We start from the raw sequence: 17,236 nt of genomic DNA, 5'->3' as shown, positions 1-17,236 counted from the left end.
GATAAACCGATGCCACCTCTGGAGGTCGGCGGGATCACAGCTGTGGACATTGAGGTCGGCGGCAATCGGGGTAGGTGGAGAAGGTGCAGTCAATGTGGGCCAGGAAATCATATGGGATGGGGGTGTGAGGGTGATGGTAAGGGTGGGCAAGAAGAGGATGAGGGTGAGATGCTTGGCAGGATTATTAAGGAGAGGTTGGGGCCAGACAGGGTGGTGCTTGAGGTGGCCTATAGCAATTCCATCACTCACCAGAGGGTACAGGTTATCGGTGAGGTGAAGCGTGTAAGGAGCTGAAGAGATGGAGATACGGGGTTGAAGAAAGGTTTCATTTAGGACAAAGGCATCCATGCAGTGCTGATGGAGGGTGTGGAGGAAGAGGAGTTTGTGGGTGGGCAGGGAGCGAATATTGTGGTACAGAATATTGTAGTGTTGTACCGTGGGAAGGAAGAGTTAGACGAGGGTGGTGAAGGGGGTGAAGGTGACGTGGGCCTGGTTGTGGGAGTAGGTGGCATAGGTGGTAAGATGGAAGATGGAACAGGCAGCGAGGGCGATTTGGGAGAGGGAGTGGGAGTGCTGAAAGGGGTGGATGTTTTGGAGCACAATGGTGATGAAACAGATGATGTCCTCTGCAGAAGGTGGAGGACGGAGTGAGATGTTGGGGTGGACGAGGTCATCAACAGGATGGACAGGGACGGTGAGCTCAGGGGTGACTGGAGGAGGTTTCGCTTTACACTACAAGGAGTGGGTAGGCTGTGGTTCATTACAGGTGTTGCAGGAGGGGGGAGAGGCGAGGCTGGGGCAGTTCCTGAGGAGGTGGGAAGCTTTGCAGGGGGAACAAGTAGGGGGGGTTCTTGCAGGCAGAGGTAACATGGTCATTGTACATGAGGCAGTGGTGGAATTGGACTGGGGAATGGGAGGAGTCCACCTTATGATAGCGATTGTATATGAGGGCTCCATCGGTGAAGAGGATTCGGTGAATATCCGCATTAGATAAGTTGGCTCGGCACCATTAAAGATGCGAAGGGGGGCCAAGTGGATTTCGATATTAGGCCGGGAGTTGAGTTCTGCCAACACCTAAGCCTCTGTGACCATGGGGCTAAGCTTCGTGATCACAGTGGTGAAGGTTGGTGGGAATTGGAGAGGTTGAGGCTCGCGGGGAGAGGACGGGGTGTGGTAGGGGGTGAGGGTAGCATGTTGGCCAAACTGGATACGTGGGATGCGGGAGAGGAGATCGGAGTGAAAGGAGGCATTGGGGGATTTAATGTGGACTGACTCCTTGCGAGATATAAGAAGGGAGATGAGGGCATTGGGGTAGTGTTTATGGTTGGCCAGGGTGAGAGGGTGTGGGCATCAAGGAATTGAGTGTCAGGATTGGAGAGGACAAAGGTGTGGGTGGCAGGTGTGGTCGGGGTGGGGGTCGGCGTCGCGTCCATGGGGGTGGGTGGGTCACAGGTATCGGGGGTTTTCTTTGAGGAGATTGCAGGGGAAAGGTCAACATTGGGTTTTGTGGTGGAGGGGGGCTGGGGGATGGGTTCCAGGGGGAGATGGCAGTGGGCAGTACCGCTCTGAGGACCAGATGACGCAGAGGGAGGGGGCTTGGGTGGCACAGAGACTGTGGAACGGCGAGCCGAAATGTGTGCTGTTTGGAGCCTGTCGGGAGCGGCAGAAAGTCTGCATATGTCGATGGGGCAACAGTGACAGGGGGGAGCCGAAAATGGCGCAGGAGTGGCGTGGAGAGGGAGGGAAGGAAGGACGGGAGGATGAGCTCCATGTGATGATGGTAGGAGCAGCGGAGGGAGAGGTGAAAATGATAGTGGTGTGGGTTGGGACAAGGTGGCGGCTCGCGAGAGGGGGGGGGGCGAAGACGGCGGCGGCTGCGGCGAGCACCGGGAGGCGGCGACGGCGACGGCGACGGCGGCGGCGACGGCGAGGACCGGATGGCTGGCAGTAGTGACGGCGTGCAGACGGGCGACAACACGACAGGAGAGGTTGGGGCTCTTCCACGTCTAAGATACACCCTGAGTGTAGCCCAGGCAGTGTGAGTCGTCGAATGCGCCGCCTAGCGAGCTCATCGCGCCTCTTAAACGCACGTGAACAGGCAACCTTTCTCCTTTCCCATCAGAGGGAGACACCAAAGCTGCGATTGCCACATCGCCGCCACCGCCAGATACAGAGGGCGACTGCTTTACACTACGCGCTTCGACGCGCTCTTCGAAAGATTGTGAAGGAGGGACAAAGCTTGAATACAGTAAGCAGGCTGAAACGCATGTAGACTGCAATAGTCTTGCAGAGATGAAGAGGCTTGCGCAGGATAGAATACCATTGAGATCTACATCTAACCTATTTTCGCACTGAAAATCACAACACCAACAATGAACTTCCAGCATGCTGCAATAGCTGCAGGTCAGCAACTTCTTTTACTGTTACTTTTTTTACTCACTCGATGACTAGTTTCGGGCCGAGACCCGCTTTAAAGTCATCGTAACATAGTCGAAAATGGCATTTCCGAACATCTGAAAACTACGTCAGAAATGTGCAACGAAATGCTATTCTCGACTATGTTACTAGTAATCGAGTGAATAAAAAAGTAAAATTTGGAACTTTTGGCCGGTTTTTCGTTTACTGAACAACAACAACAACAAGTAAACGATTATACTCGTTTTTATGCAAGGGCAACAGTCAAAGGTGAAAATGTTATAGTTCAAAAAACATTTCCGAACGTCATTAAAATATATTGTTTAGTTATGATAGACTATAATGATTTAGCAAGTGGGTGCAAGTAAGAATGCTGATCTTTGTTCACATACTATAATAACTGGCGAAAAGTTTGCTATCTTTCAATAGCTTGAACCCAAGATGGTATGAAAACAAGGAAGAGAATTAATCCAGAATAAAATGCATATCAAACGAATATGATCATACTAAACTGAATGCAGCTGCTATTGCAAGATAAATTGCAGTGACCAGCTAAAGCCCGAGAACGAGACTGAACCGTGATTGTGTTCTTTCACTTGTTTATTAGTTTATATTGCAACGCAACACATGCATTCTGAAAGATTTTGCAGTCCTTATTTCTCAGTTACTATAATTATCATTGTGAATCAAAACCGCAAATATACAGCGTAATTTTGAAAGTTGCCTCTTCCTGCTCGTTGTGAACGTTAGGCAGCAAGGTACTTCTTTACTAATGATCCGACAAGCGAAATGAAAACTTTGTCTCTTGCTGAGACAGGAAACAGCGTACGCAGTGGATAACGTTCCTTGCCCTTGCCTGTATTCAGAGCCAGCGTGAAGTTTTTTTCATTTGCCCAACTGCTTCATTCTTCAATGAAGTATCTTAACTTAGATCTTAAATTTATTTTTAATTATGTGACTTGACATCTGATTTAGGCCACTCTCAGGAGGAATCTCTTACATAAAGGATGTATTTAATTTTAAGTCAGGACCACTACTGGAGATTCGGGTATAATCACAATTTATTTTCTATTTCAAGAACGTTTCTTGTGTTCAATTTCTTTCCATATATGCAAAATTAGTGGTTCTTTAATTTAGGCTTATTGTTAGTGGTATTCTAATCCTCAGTTAAGGACGTCACACCATAATGGAATCAAGGGGAATGCATAATCACGTGAAACAAACTGTTTCGGACTCAATACAAGGACACCCAAACCGTATGGTAATCTAAGCTACTGACACTATAAAGTAGCTAGAATGTATAGAGAAAGACTGGGCTTAACATCCCTTTGGATAAAATAACTTTGCAGGGGTTGATCAAGCAAGTTAAGCCTAGCAGAGTAACACATAGTAAATTGTTTTAGCACTCAATAAAGTATTTAGTCCAGCAAAACTCTGTTTTGTTAATATAGTGGGAAGAAAGTTTCAAATTCCCATAGTTTGTACTCCCTAATTGCATCTGATTAGTTATGCGATGGCCACCACGCATGATAAATTACCGTGGATTGAAAATTATCCCGACATTAAACAAGCAATGCTATTATTTTGAATCACTGAAACTACCGCAAACGTTACAAGCATTTGTTCTTAGAACAGACTAACACAAATGCTCAAAATCTACTTATGAGTTTTACACAACAGAGCAACTGCATAGGCACATCCGTTTATTTCATCTATTATGTTCCGATAGCCAAAACCTTTGCGGAGAGTGCGCGTAATGCTAGATTACTTGTGTGGGGGACCACATCGACCTCCTTCCTCACAAAGAAATCACGCAAGATAGGCCCTATAAAATCATTTAAACACACTCTCTGGGCTGTAATTGCCTTCAAACAATATCTAAGCTTATGCAAGTAAAGACGCTGGAGGATATGATCCAACTCAAAACCACTAACGGATTTGGTGCGAAGTGCACTTCCATAAGTACAAACAAAACGGCATAAAATATCGAAAATTATGCCACATTACATTGAGATTGAATTCACAGCTATTTCTGCTAGCTACTGAGCTATTTCGTAACTAATGCCCGAACGTATTGATCATGGTTACCACGTGGTACAAACCATTACAACAGAACCCAAAACAAAGAAACTCTCCAAAAATCTTCAATTTTTTTGCTTTAAACTATTCTATTATTGAGAGTAAAAAAGCAATTAAAAAATAAATTAATTTAACAAATATTAACTTTGACGAAAGAGAACATTCGCTTAGAAACCTCAATCTTACTTTAGAAATACGAAGAAAGGCAGAAGATGGTAATGGAGGCCTTATAAGAAGAAGTATTGAAAAGTAAGGACTTGTTTTAAGCATTGGAGCCGAGGATAACATGTGTATAATCTAATGAAGTACAAGTAGTAAATGATCTAAAAGAGACTTAATGAGATTTGTGAATTCACTCATAAGTAAGAGGACAGCAACACAGGGAAGAAACATGGTGACTTATGCGGAGAGTAGAAGTAGTTTAAAAAACCATGTAACGATTGTATACGTGTACTTAACTCAGAACTGTAAAAAATTCTCGAAAAAGTTGAAAGTAAAGCCGCTGTAGAATTAGAGTTAATAGTTCAGAATTTTAGTCAGGTAGAGTCGAAATAAAGCAGAGGTTTGAGATGTGGTATGAGCGGGAGAAGTCTAGAGACAAAACAAGGATTGTGTCATGTCTGACAGTCAGTACTCGTGTGTGTATGTTTTATAGTTTCTCTGCTAGCGGTAGCGTTCATCCAGTGGCATTAAAACAATAATTTCAGAGAATATTGAGATGATAAGAAGAAGAAAGGGTGCGTATTTAATAATCTAGAAGATGGGGTATTATCTTCGGGAATGCAAGCTGATTTGCAATGTCACATACGATCAACTCATAACAGCTTTCACGATTCAATACTGACCGAGTAGTCCTCATACACTCCTGGAAATGGAGAAAAGAACACATTGACACCGGTGTGTCAGACCCACCATACTTGCTCCGGACACTGCGAGAGGGCTGTACAAGCAATGATCACACGCACGGCACAGCGGACACACCAGGAACCGCGGTGTTGGCCGTCGAATGGCGCTAGCTGCGCAGCATTTGTGCACCGCCGCCGTCAGTGTCAGCCAGTTTGCCGTGGCATACGGAGCTCCATCGCAGTCTTTAACACTGGTAGCATGCCGCGACAGCGTGGACGTGAACCGTATGTGCAGTTGACGGACTTTGAGCGAGGGCGTATAGTGGGCATGCGGGAGGCCGGGTGGACGTACCGCCGAATTGCTCAACACGTGGGGCGTGAGGTCTCCACAGTACATCGATGTTGTCGCCAGTGGTCGCCGGAAGGTGCAAGTGCCCGTCGACCTGGGACCGGACCGCAGCGACCCACGGATGCACGCCAAGACCGTCGGATCCTACGCACTGCCGTAGGGGACCGCACCGCCACTTCCCAGCAAATTAGGGACAATGTTGCTCCTGGGGTATCGGCGAGGACCATTCGCAACCGTCTCCATGAAGCTGGAATACGGTCCCGCACACCATTAGGCCGTCTTCCGCTCACGCCCCAACATCGTGCAGCCCGCCTCCAGTGGTGTCGCGACAGGCGTGAATGGAGGGACGAATGGAGACGTGTCGTCTTCAGCGATGAGAGTCGCTTCTGCCTTGGTGCCAATGATGGTCGTATGCGTGTTTGGCGCCGTGCAGGTGAGTGCCACAATCAGGACTGCATACGACCGAGGCACACAGGGCCAACACCCGACATCATGGTGTGGGGAGCGATCTCCTACACTGGCCGTACACCTCTGGTGATCGTCGAGGGGACACTGAATAGTGCACGGTACATCCAAACCGTCATCGAACCCATCGTTCTACCATTCCTAGACCGGCAAGGGAACTTGCTGTTCCAACAGGACAATGCACGTCCGCATGTATCCCGTGCCACCCAACGTGCTCTAGAAGGTGTAAGTCAATTACCCTGGCCAACAAGATCTCCCGATCTGTCCCCCATTGAGCATGTTTGGGACTGGATGAAGCGTCGTCTCACGCGGTCTGCACGTCCAGCGCGAATGCTGGTCCAACTGAGGCGCCAGGTGGAAATGGCATGGCAAGCCGTTCCACAGGACTACATCCAGCATCTCTATGATCGTCCCCAGAATAGCAGCCTGCATTGCTGCGAAAGGTGGATATACACTGTACTAGTGCCGACATTGTGCATGCTCTGTTGCCTGTGTCTGTGTGCCTGTGGTTCTGTGAGTGTGATCATGTGATGAATCTGACCCCAGGAATGTGTCAATAAAGTTTCCCCTTCCTGGGACAATGAATTCACGGTGTTCTTATTTCAATTTCCAGGAGTGTATTATACTACAACTGACATGTGATTACATTTTCACGCAATTTAATTTCCACGTGAGGGGGCAACTTTTTTAATTGGGTAACGTATTTACGGCCCATGTTACAAACTTTGCTCAATGTGACAATAATTTGCATCCACGACAGCTTGGAGCCGCACTAGAGGCATTACCTTACAATTGTTCGGATCACTTGTCAAACGGTGGACCGGCGAACGTTCAGCTGTCGTGACACAGCTTGAAAATCGCACATTACATCCAGCATTCGCAGCCATGGCAACAGAAACTTTTGCGGAGCAATTGACCTTCGGCCTCTCGCAGGAGCAATTCCCAAATCTCCAGTTAATTCAAAACTCCAAACCATGTTATTCAAACCCCGAGCAGAAAGGGACCCTTCGTATTCTTTTAATGCGTAGATACTGGCGAAGAGCTGTAGCACTGTTGTTGATGTTTTGATAAAACAGCTTTACGAGCAAAGCCCTACTCATCTTGTCCAAAATCATTTTTACCGTCTGCAACTGTAACGCGCACTAATGATTATGTTTCAGCCTTACGTCTCCGTACGAGTATCACAGTCTAACGGCAAGTCATGACACTAACACCACCAACAGCGCAAACACTGCAGCGCACAGTCTGAACGTCGTGTCTATAGAGTTGGGTACCCACACGGTATGTAGTTTTCCTTCTATACTGGTTCAAGTAGCGAAAGTTTAATCATAAAACGCCCTGTATTCAACTAACACACATTGATGCCTAGAGCCTCGAAACAGAAGCTTTTGAAGGTTATGTGGTGGGCACATCCAATTTCACTCCTGATGGTTGTGATAAAACTTAACTCTCGAAATGTTTGTGCCTACCTCCATTAGTCAAGATAGAAAATTTAAAAATTTTTAATGTGTTGATACTGTGAGATATACTTTACATTCACATGCTAACATCGAGTAAACATTAGTAAACAGATTCTGATTTCTTTCAGCAGATTTGACGTTTTTCTTAGCATTACCTTGGTCTCTCGTTTCACGTGTCCAGAAGTTTCCTCTGTGCACAATTTCTGCACAGCGAATCACAGAATCAGGTCCGCGCGACGATTGCGAACACCTGATTTATTTCTGGGCTCGAAGGCTACGAATTTCACAACAGGCAGCCATTCACCGCGGCGGAATTTCGAGCTTCATTAAACTCTATTCAGCTCTGCTGGGCACGGCGCTGCAAACGACTTTATTCACTTTCGCCGCTAACGGTTGGCGCTTAATTTCTCTCGAATTCATTCGTTGAAATAAATCATGCAGTCCATTAAGGGACTGGCAAAAAAAATGTTGACGGGGATTTATAAAAATGTATTAGAGAGCACACTAATAATGCCAATCTGCCAGCATCGCACCACTCTCAAGTCAGCTCGGACGCATGCACGCTTCACAGATTCGTATATTTTTGTCGCATAAAATATTACTTTCGAACTGTAATTTATTTCTAATTCTTGTTGCCGTCCTCATTCCGTTCTGCCTTTCAAGGAGTCAGTTCTTGTCTGAAAACACATCTGATAACAAAGATACAGATTTGGAGGGACCATTTTTTTTTTTAATGGAGGTTATCGATTCATAGGGCCGGATCCAGCGTACCGTTGTAATAAATTTTGTGTCAGCTCGATGCCTAAATTTAATATCAACAAAATCCTTTCAACATCAAATACCAACAGAATCCTTTCACTGGGCGTTACTTTTTCACCAGCTTAAGGAAATGTTTAATGTGTGTGAATTCCTAAAGGACAAAACTGCTGAGGTCATCGGTCCGTAGATTACACACTACTTAAACTAACTTATGTTGAGGACAACACACACACCCATGCCCGAGAGAGGACTCGATCCTCCGGTGGGAGGGGCCGCACAATCCGAGTGTGTGCTGGGTTGTTTGGGGGAGGAGACCAAACAGCGGGGTCATCAGGTCTCATCGGAATAAGGAAGCGTGGGGAAGGAAGTCGGCCGTGCTATTTTCAAAGGAACCATCCCGGCATTTACCTCAAGCAATTTAGGGAAAACACGGAAAACCTCAATCAGGATGGCTGGACGAGGGATTGAACCGTCGTCCTCCCGAAAGCGACGAAGGCTGGAATTTGCACGCCTGCACCCCAACGGTAGTTCCACTGAGTAGAGACAGGTGGCATTTTCGGACGAATCACGTTTTATGCTCCGTTTGACACATCGCCATTGGGGTGTACGCCGTCAAACAACCTGATTGGCTTATGGTGAGGAGAGAGTTATCATGAAATTGCTTGGGTGATCTCGTCATTCTGGAAGGCACATTAGATCAACACAAGTCTCGCATCTATCCTTAGGGTTGTGTCCAGTCTTTTTTTCCTTGGCAGGATGGCACCTACCAGCAGGACAATACAGCGTGTCACACACATCGCAGTGTACGTTCGTGATTTGAAGAGCAAAAGGATGAGTTTACTGTACTCTCCTGGCCACTAAACTCCTCGTATTTAAAACCAAGTCGTTAAACTGTGGGACCATCACGATCCGGCTGTTCGCGACATGGATCTTCAGCTGATGATGAAGATGATGAAATGATGATGTTTAGTTTGTGGGGCGGTCGTCAGCTCCCATACAAAGTCCAACTTTTACACAGTCAAATCTAGTCACTGTCACGAATGATACCGATGATGATGATGAAACTAAAACAGCACAAACACCCAGTCCCCGGGCAGAGAAAATCCCCAACATGGCCAGAATCGAACCCGGCACCTCGTGATCGAGAGGCAACAACGCTAGCTACTAGACCACGAGCTGCGGACATTCTCAGCTGAGAATCCTAACGTATCTCGCTACTGCACTGGAATCGGTTTGGCTCCATGTCCCTGTCGGTACCTTCCAGAACTCCACCAAGTTTCATACTGTACATCCCGCAGCGTTCCGCGCTGGAAAATGGGGCTATTACGGCTTTCGACAGGTGCTAACATTAATGTGACTGGGCAGTGCCTTTCACGTTCCGCTGTGGAGGTCTTTCTGTAAGACCTCACTAGTTTATGATCCTTTTCGTGACATTACCAACATCAAACAAACACGTTCTTTTGTGGATCATCCTTTAAGGCAAACAGAAATAAGTCTCACAATATGGAACATAACTGTAAATGGTGCTCTGCCACGTATAGTAACACTTTTCGTTTACGGCAGTAATGTGAATGTCCCTGTTTGAGTTCTGATGTTACCAACAAACGGAGAGTGATAGAGGACAAAAAAGGAAATCAGTCGTGTTGTTTTCAAAGGAACGATCAGAGCATTTGCTTCAAACGATTTAGGAAAACCACGGACAACCTATACCTGGACGGTATTACCACTGAGCCATCTCGCTTGGTAAATTCATGGTGGCGGCTGGGAGGTGCACCTTGGGCCACGGACCCCGTGGCAGCGAAGCGTTGCAGTAGAAAACTGCAGTAGACGGTGGCTAAGCTGCGACAGGACTGGAGATGCAGGCTGACGCACCCCGCTGAATGCGGGACACACAGTCCCGCCCGGCTATAGCAAGTGTCTCGTGCAGGCGTCCAGGGAGAGAATCTTGGATCGGCGGCTGGTGCTGCTAGCGGTCCGTGGCTCGTTGGCTAAGAGGGCGCCAGTTCGAACCCTGGCGGCGTCTGGATTCCTTTGGCAGACGGTCCTGTCACCATGGTGGCGGAGCGGCGAAAACCTCGCGGCCGAGTCCGACACTTCGTCGGTTGACACTTCTGTTCGATCACTCACTGTTTCGATGCATGTCCAGTCTGGCCGGACGGCTGTTATTTATTATGATGTCACGGTTGGGAACAGTGTTCCTGGTTTCGATAATCGTCCAGACACTAACCCGTAGAACGACGGCTGCGCCCAGTGAGCTCTGCGGCGCTACGCCGTAAGGGACCTACTTCACAGAAGCATCCTCTTTGCCTAGGATATTAAGGTATGGCGAAAAACAGACCGCTTAAGACCGATACCGATATTTTAGCTTTGAATATCCGGTATTTTTAGGTATTTGCTTGCTCTCGGTTATAAGAGGTTTTTTTTTAGTTTTTTACTAACAATCGGGTAAAAAGCCGATATATTAATTAGCCATAGCAGCAGTGTTGAAATTTTTCGTTTTTAAATAAACCTTCTTTAGAAGAAGGGTAAACATTATTCGCAGAATTTCCTTGGGTTTGAAAAATTGTGTTACGGTAAAAAATATGGAAAGCGGTCAGTGCTATGTTAATAACAATGCCGACAATATGCCTTAATAATTGGTACAGCCTTGCTGAGACAATAATGTTCCTGTTTCCACGTGTCGTGGCTTAAGGTACGTGTGTAGGTGAACTATGTGAGACTTGCGTCCACTTTTTCTATACGGTTGTTTCTCGCTGTCGTCGCCGAACGTGCGTTTGCGGAATCACACCAACCTTAGTCTGGAAATGTTTTTACGAAATGACGAAGCAATGAAGTACAATGCTTCATTTGCTTTATAATATTAAAGGCTTGTCTGCGATTTCTAAGAAATAAGAAAAAAGGAAAGAAATTACAGTAGCAGTAATAAATTTAAAACTTAACAACAGTTCCTTCATAGCACTGAATAAAAGTAGAAACTAGGTGATCAGCTGACTCTGGATCTGCTGCTTGTGTCAACAGAATATTCCATTATACACTTGTAGCTTTTGAACACGCTAAAATTCACCTTCAACCTAAGTTTTCGCCTTTTTGCTCTGATTATTCTTAATGCCCAAATAGTGGTATGTTCCCCAACTAAAACAAGATTTTTCACCAGAGTTTCAAAAAATTGGAATCAGTAGTAGAATATGGGTGATTAGTATTCAACCAGCCATCAAATTCGAGAAAATATTGTGATTCTACGCATCTTGAAACCGACAAAGACAAAAAATTTTCGATCTTTGTTCGATTCTTACGTTTATTACTGGTAAATATAGGATTAAAAAATCGAAAACCGGTTAATTTAGAAATCGATTATTTTGAGGGGCTAGAACAGTCAGCTTAAAAAGGCATGAAAAAAACGGCATAACCGAAAACTGGTTGTTTTAGCGATAACAGCCATCCTTTGAGTCTTGTCGTTACAGAGCGGTCAAACAGGAACGATCTCAATTATTTAAAATTTGCTTGCCCGTCATCTTTAATTCATAGTGTAGGTGGTCGAATAATTTTATAGTTCCATCGTCTGCTCACATCCGCACAAGAGTACGTTTAATTTTTAAAGGCCGGCCGCGGTGGCCGTGCGGTTCTAGGCGCTTCAGTCCGGAACCCCACGACTGCTACGGTCGCAGGTTCGAATCCTGCCTCGGGCATGGATGTGTGTGATGTCCTTAGATTAGTTAGGTTTAAGTAGTTCTAAGTTCTAGAGGGACTCATGACCTCAGATGTTAAGTCCCATATGTGTTCAGAGCCATAATTTGTAAATAGTGGAGACTATGTTGGTTCCTAGCATTACGTTAATCAATCTGTGATATGTGATTTGTTATTCAAAATGGATTGCCGCTCGAAACGTGAACTTTGCTGTTAACGAGCGACGTTCTCGGTAGGTGAACTATCTAGGCACGACTAGCGTTCCAGTATCTTGGCTTCAGTCCTGCCATTATCTGTCTCCTAATTTCCAGACTTCGCTCAAGTGCTCCTGCATACTTTATGGGACTAGAACTCATGGAAGAAACATTTACATGGAGAAACGGCTTAGCAACAGCCCAGGGGCCTGTTTCCATGTTGAATCTACAGTGAAGTGTGTGGTACTTTCGATCTACTTAAAAAATGAAAACTGTGCTCTGGCCCGAAACTGGAACCAGAAACCTTGCCTTTCGCGGCAATTTTCTCGCCAACTTTGCTGTTAAATGAAATTGTCAGTCTGGTAACAACTGCTAGACTGTGACTACGCCGTTTCTCCGCGATACTTCCGGAAGTGGTAGTAAGCAAGGTAAGCAGGAGAGATCCCGCGATTTTTGGAGAGTAGGGAAATACTACCGGCACAATTGACTGTCTATAGGCAGTTCCTGTGTCATGACTGGACTACTCAGAAGGTAAGAAAAATTCCTCAAGAAACCAAATTTGTGCCACTTTTCTGGTCTGGCTACCAGTAATATTCTGGCTGGAAAATTTAGATATTTACACTGCCTGACAAAAAGGTGAAACACGCAAAATACATGATCGGATGTCAATGCAGCTTCTTACACATGCACACCATTGACAGGTATGCAGTTTTCTGTGACTAGTATAACGGCCACCAGAGTGCACTAGTGTTGTTATCAGGGTTGATATTGAGTGTTAAGTGACGCGAAAAGCGACAGATGTTGATGATCAATGTGAAGATCACGGAGATGCCGTGTATCGTGTGAGACAGCATTACCAGCGCCTGACAGAATATGAAAGCGGCGACATTGTGGGTCTCCATTTGACCAGTATGATCTTAGCCCCACCACTTACAAGCTTTATACACTGCTGGAAATGGAAATAAGAACACTGTGAATTCATTGTCCCAGGAAGGGGAAACTTTATTGACACATTCCTGGGGTCAGATACATCACATGATCACACTGACAGAACCACAGGCACATAGACACAGGCAACAGAGCATGCACAATGTCGGCACTAGTACAGTGTATATCCACCTTTCGCAGCAATGCAGGCTGCTATTCTCCCATGGAGACGATCATAGAGATGCTGGATGTAGTCCTGTGGAACGGCTTGCCATGCCATTTCCACCTGGAGCCTCAGTTGGACCAGCGTTCGTGCTGGACGTGCAGACCGCGTGAGACGACGCTTCATCTAGTCCCAAACATGCTCAATGGGGGACAGATCCGGAGATCTTGCTGGCCAGGGTAGTTGACTTACACCTTCTACAGCACGTTGGGTGGCACGGGATACATGCGGACGTGCATTGTCCTGTTGGAACAGCAAGTTCCCTTGCCGGTCTAGGAATGGTAGAACGATGGGTTCGATGACAGTTTGGATGTACCGTGCACTATTCAGTGTCCCCTCGACGATCACCAGAGGTGTACGGCCAGTGTAGGAGATCGCTCCCCACACCATGATGCCGGGTGTTGGCCCTGTGTGCCTCGGTCGTATGCAGTCCTGATTGTGGCGCTCACCTGCACGGCGCCAAACACGCATACGACCATCATTGGCACCAAGGCAGAATTGACTCTCATCGCTGAAGACGACACGTCTCCATTCGTCCCTCCATTCACGCCTGTCGCGACACCACTGGAGGCGGGCTGCACGATGTTGGGGCTTGAGCGGAAGACGGCCTAACGGTGTGGGGGAGCGTAGCCCAGCTTCATGGAGACGGTTGCGAATGATCCTCGCCGATACCCCAGGAGCAACAGTGTCCCTAATTTGCTGGGAAGTGGCGGTGCGGTCACCTATGGCACTGCGTAGGATCCTACGATCTTTGCGTGCATCCGTGCATCGCTACGGTCCGGTCCCAGGTCGACTGGCACGTGCACCTTCCGCCGACCACTGGAGACAACATCGATGTACTGTAGAGACCTCACGCCCCACGTGTTGAGCAATTCGGCGGTACGTCCACTCGGCCTCCCGCATGCCCACTATACGCCCTCGCTCAAAGTCCGTCAACTGCACATACGGTTCACGTCCACGCTGTCGCGGCATGCTACCAGTGTTAAAGACTGCGATGGAGCTCCGTATGCCACGGCAAACTGGCTGACAGTGACGGCGGCGGTGCACAAATGCTGCGCAGCTAGCGCCATTCGACGGCCAACACCAAGGTTCCTGGTGTGTCTGCTGTGCCGTGCGTGTGTTCATTGCTTCTACAGCCCTCTCGCAGTGTCCGGAGCAAGTATGGTGGGTCTGACACACCGGTGTCAATGTGTTCTTTTTTCCATTTCCAGGAGTGTAGTAACGAGATGACTCCCGCAAGGTCACAGCGCTGGAGAATTAAACTGTATTACCTGCGACCCATGCAACAACCCCGACTCGTACTACACTACTGACCATTTATGTTGCTACACGACGGAGATGACCTGCTACAGACGCGAAATTTCACCGACAGGAACAAGATGCTGGGATATGCAAATAATTAGCTTTTCAGAGCATTCACACATGGTTGGCGGCGGTGGCGACACCTGCAACGTGCTGACATGAGGAAAGTTTCCAATCGATTTCTCATACACAAACAGCAGTTGACCGGCTTTGCCTGGTGAAGCGTTGTTGTGAAGCCTCTTGTAAGGAGGAGAAATGCGTACCATCATGTTTCCGAATTTGATACAGGTCGGATTGTAGCCTATCGCGATTGCGGTTTATCGTATCCCGACATGGCTGCTCGCGTTCGTCGAGATCCAGAATATGGAATCGGTGGGTTCAGGAGGGTAATACGGAACGCCATGCTGCATCCCATTGGCCTCGTATCACTAGCAGTAGAGATGACAGGCATCTTACCTGCATGGCTGTAACGGATCGTGCAGCCACGTCTCGATCCCTGAGTCAACAGATGGGGACGTTTGCAAGACAGCAACCATCTGCACGAACAGTTCGACGACGTTTGCAGCAGCATAGACTATCAGCTCGGAGACCATTGCTGCGGTTACCCTTGATGCTGCATCACGGACAGGAGCGCCTGCTATGGTGTACTCAACGACGAACCTGGGTGTACGAATGGCAAAACGTCATTTTCTCGGATGAATCTGTTTACAGCATCATGATGGTCGCATCCGTTTTTGGCGACATCGCGGTGAACGCACATTGGAAGAGTGTATTCGTCATCGCCATACTGGCGTATCACCTGGTTTGATGGGATGGTTATACGTCTCGGTCACCTGTTGTTCACACTGACGGCACTTTGAACAGTGGACGTTACATTTCAGATGTGTAACGACCCGTGGCTCTACCCTTCATTCGATCCCTGAGAAACCCGACATTTCAGCAGGATAATCCAACATCGCATGTTGCAGGTCCTGTAAGGGCCTTTGTCGATACAGAAAATGTTCGACTGCTGCTTGGCAGCACATTCTCCAGATCTCTCACCAATTGAAAACGTCTGGTCAATGGTGGCTGAGCAACTGGCTCGTCACAATACGCCAGTCACTACTCTTGATGAACTGTGGTATCGTGTTGAAGTTGCATGGGCAGCTGTACCTGTACACGCCATCCAAGCTTTGTCTGACTCAATGCCCAGGCGTATCAAGGCCGTTATTACGGCCAGAGGTGGTTGTTCTGGTTACTGATTTCTCAGGATTTATGCACCAAAATCGCGTAAAAATGTAATCACGTGTCAGTTCGAGTGTAATATATTTGTCCAATGAATACCCGTTTATCATCTGCATTTCTTCTTGGTGTAGCAATTTTAATGGCCAGTAGTGTAATTCCTCCAGAATGTGTCAATTTAACAGTGAGTCAGTTGACGGTGGAAGGGGCGTGCATAATAACTCAGCACGCTCTCCCTCCCCAGTTTTGCGATAATCAAAGTAGTCCGTCCCTGAACTGAGTTAGTGAGCCTCTGCGTAGGAATTATCCCGACCTGTTAAGTGAAGATGCTCTCATAGTTTTATGTCCCCTTGCAGAACGATAGCAGCGCCATCGGATTCTGAAAGTGCAATACTGGCGTCTATGTTTTAGTTAACGAAGCGGGTAGAATATTTTTTTGTGCTAAGAATTCTTAAGCTGGACGCCATTATGTTGCATTTATTTAAAACACATTGAAATGAGTTTGTTCATACTAAGCCAACTATTAACGATACAATAGCATGCTCTACCACATGACTAGATCGAAAGGCATCCTATCTACGGCTGCCGACTATGATACACAGTCTGTAACTTGAGCGTATAATCGGTATGGATCATATACGATCGTAGATCTTCGGTTACACCAAAGTTATTCATTTATTTATTAACATCAACGTTTCCTGGCATTGAAAAATTATTGAAAGATAGTATTTATGATCCGTAGACTCCTCCTACAGCTTGAGTGGCAAAAGGTAAGTTCTGTTGGGAAGTATTTATTGATAACAGGTACTTGATTCGCTCCAGAATATATATACTTTCCCTACGTATCTACACTCCTGGAAATGGAAAAAAGAACACATTGACACCGGTGTGTCAGACCCACCATACTTGCTCCGGACACTGCGAGAGGGCTGTACAAGCAATGATCACACGCACGGCACAGCGGACACACCAGGAACCGCGGTGTTGGCCGTCGAATGGCGCTAGCTCCGCAGCCGAATTGCTCAACACGTGGGGCGTGAGGTCTCCACAGTACATCGATGTTGTCGCCAGTGGTCGGCGGAAGGTGCACGTGCGCGTCGACCTGGGACGGGACCGCAGCGACGCACGGATGCACCCCAAGACCGTAGGATCCTACGCAGTGCCGTAGGGGACCGCACCGCCACTTCCCAGCAAATTAGGGACACTGTTGCTCCTGGGTTATCGGCGAGGACCATTCGCAACCGTCTCCATGAAGCTGGGCTACGGTCCCGCACACCGTTAGGCCGTCTTCCGCTCACGCCCCAACATCGTGC

Source organism: Schistocerca gregaria, chromosome 4 (genome assembly GCF_023897955.1).
Source record: "Schistocerca gregaria isolate iqSchGreg1 chromosome 4, iqSchGreg1.2, whole genome shotgun sequence".
NCBI lineage: Eukaryota > Metazoa > Arthropoda > Insecta > Orthoptera > Acrididae > Schistocerca > Schistocerca gregaria.
This window is presented reverse-complemented; position numbering follows the sequence as displayed.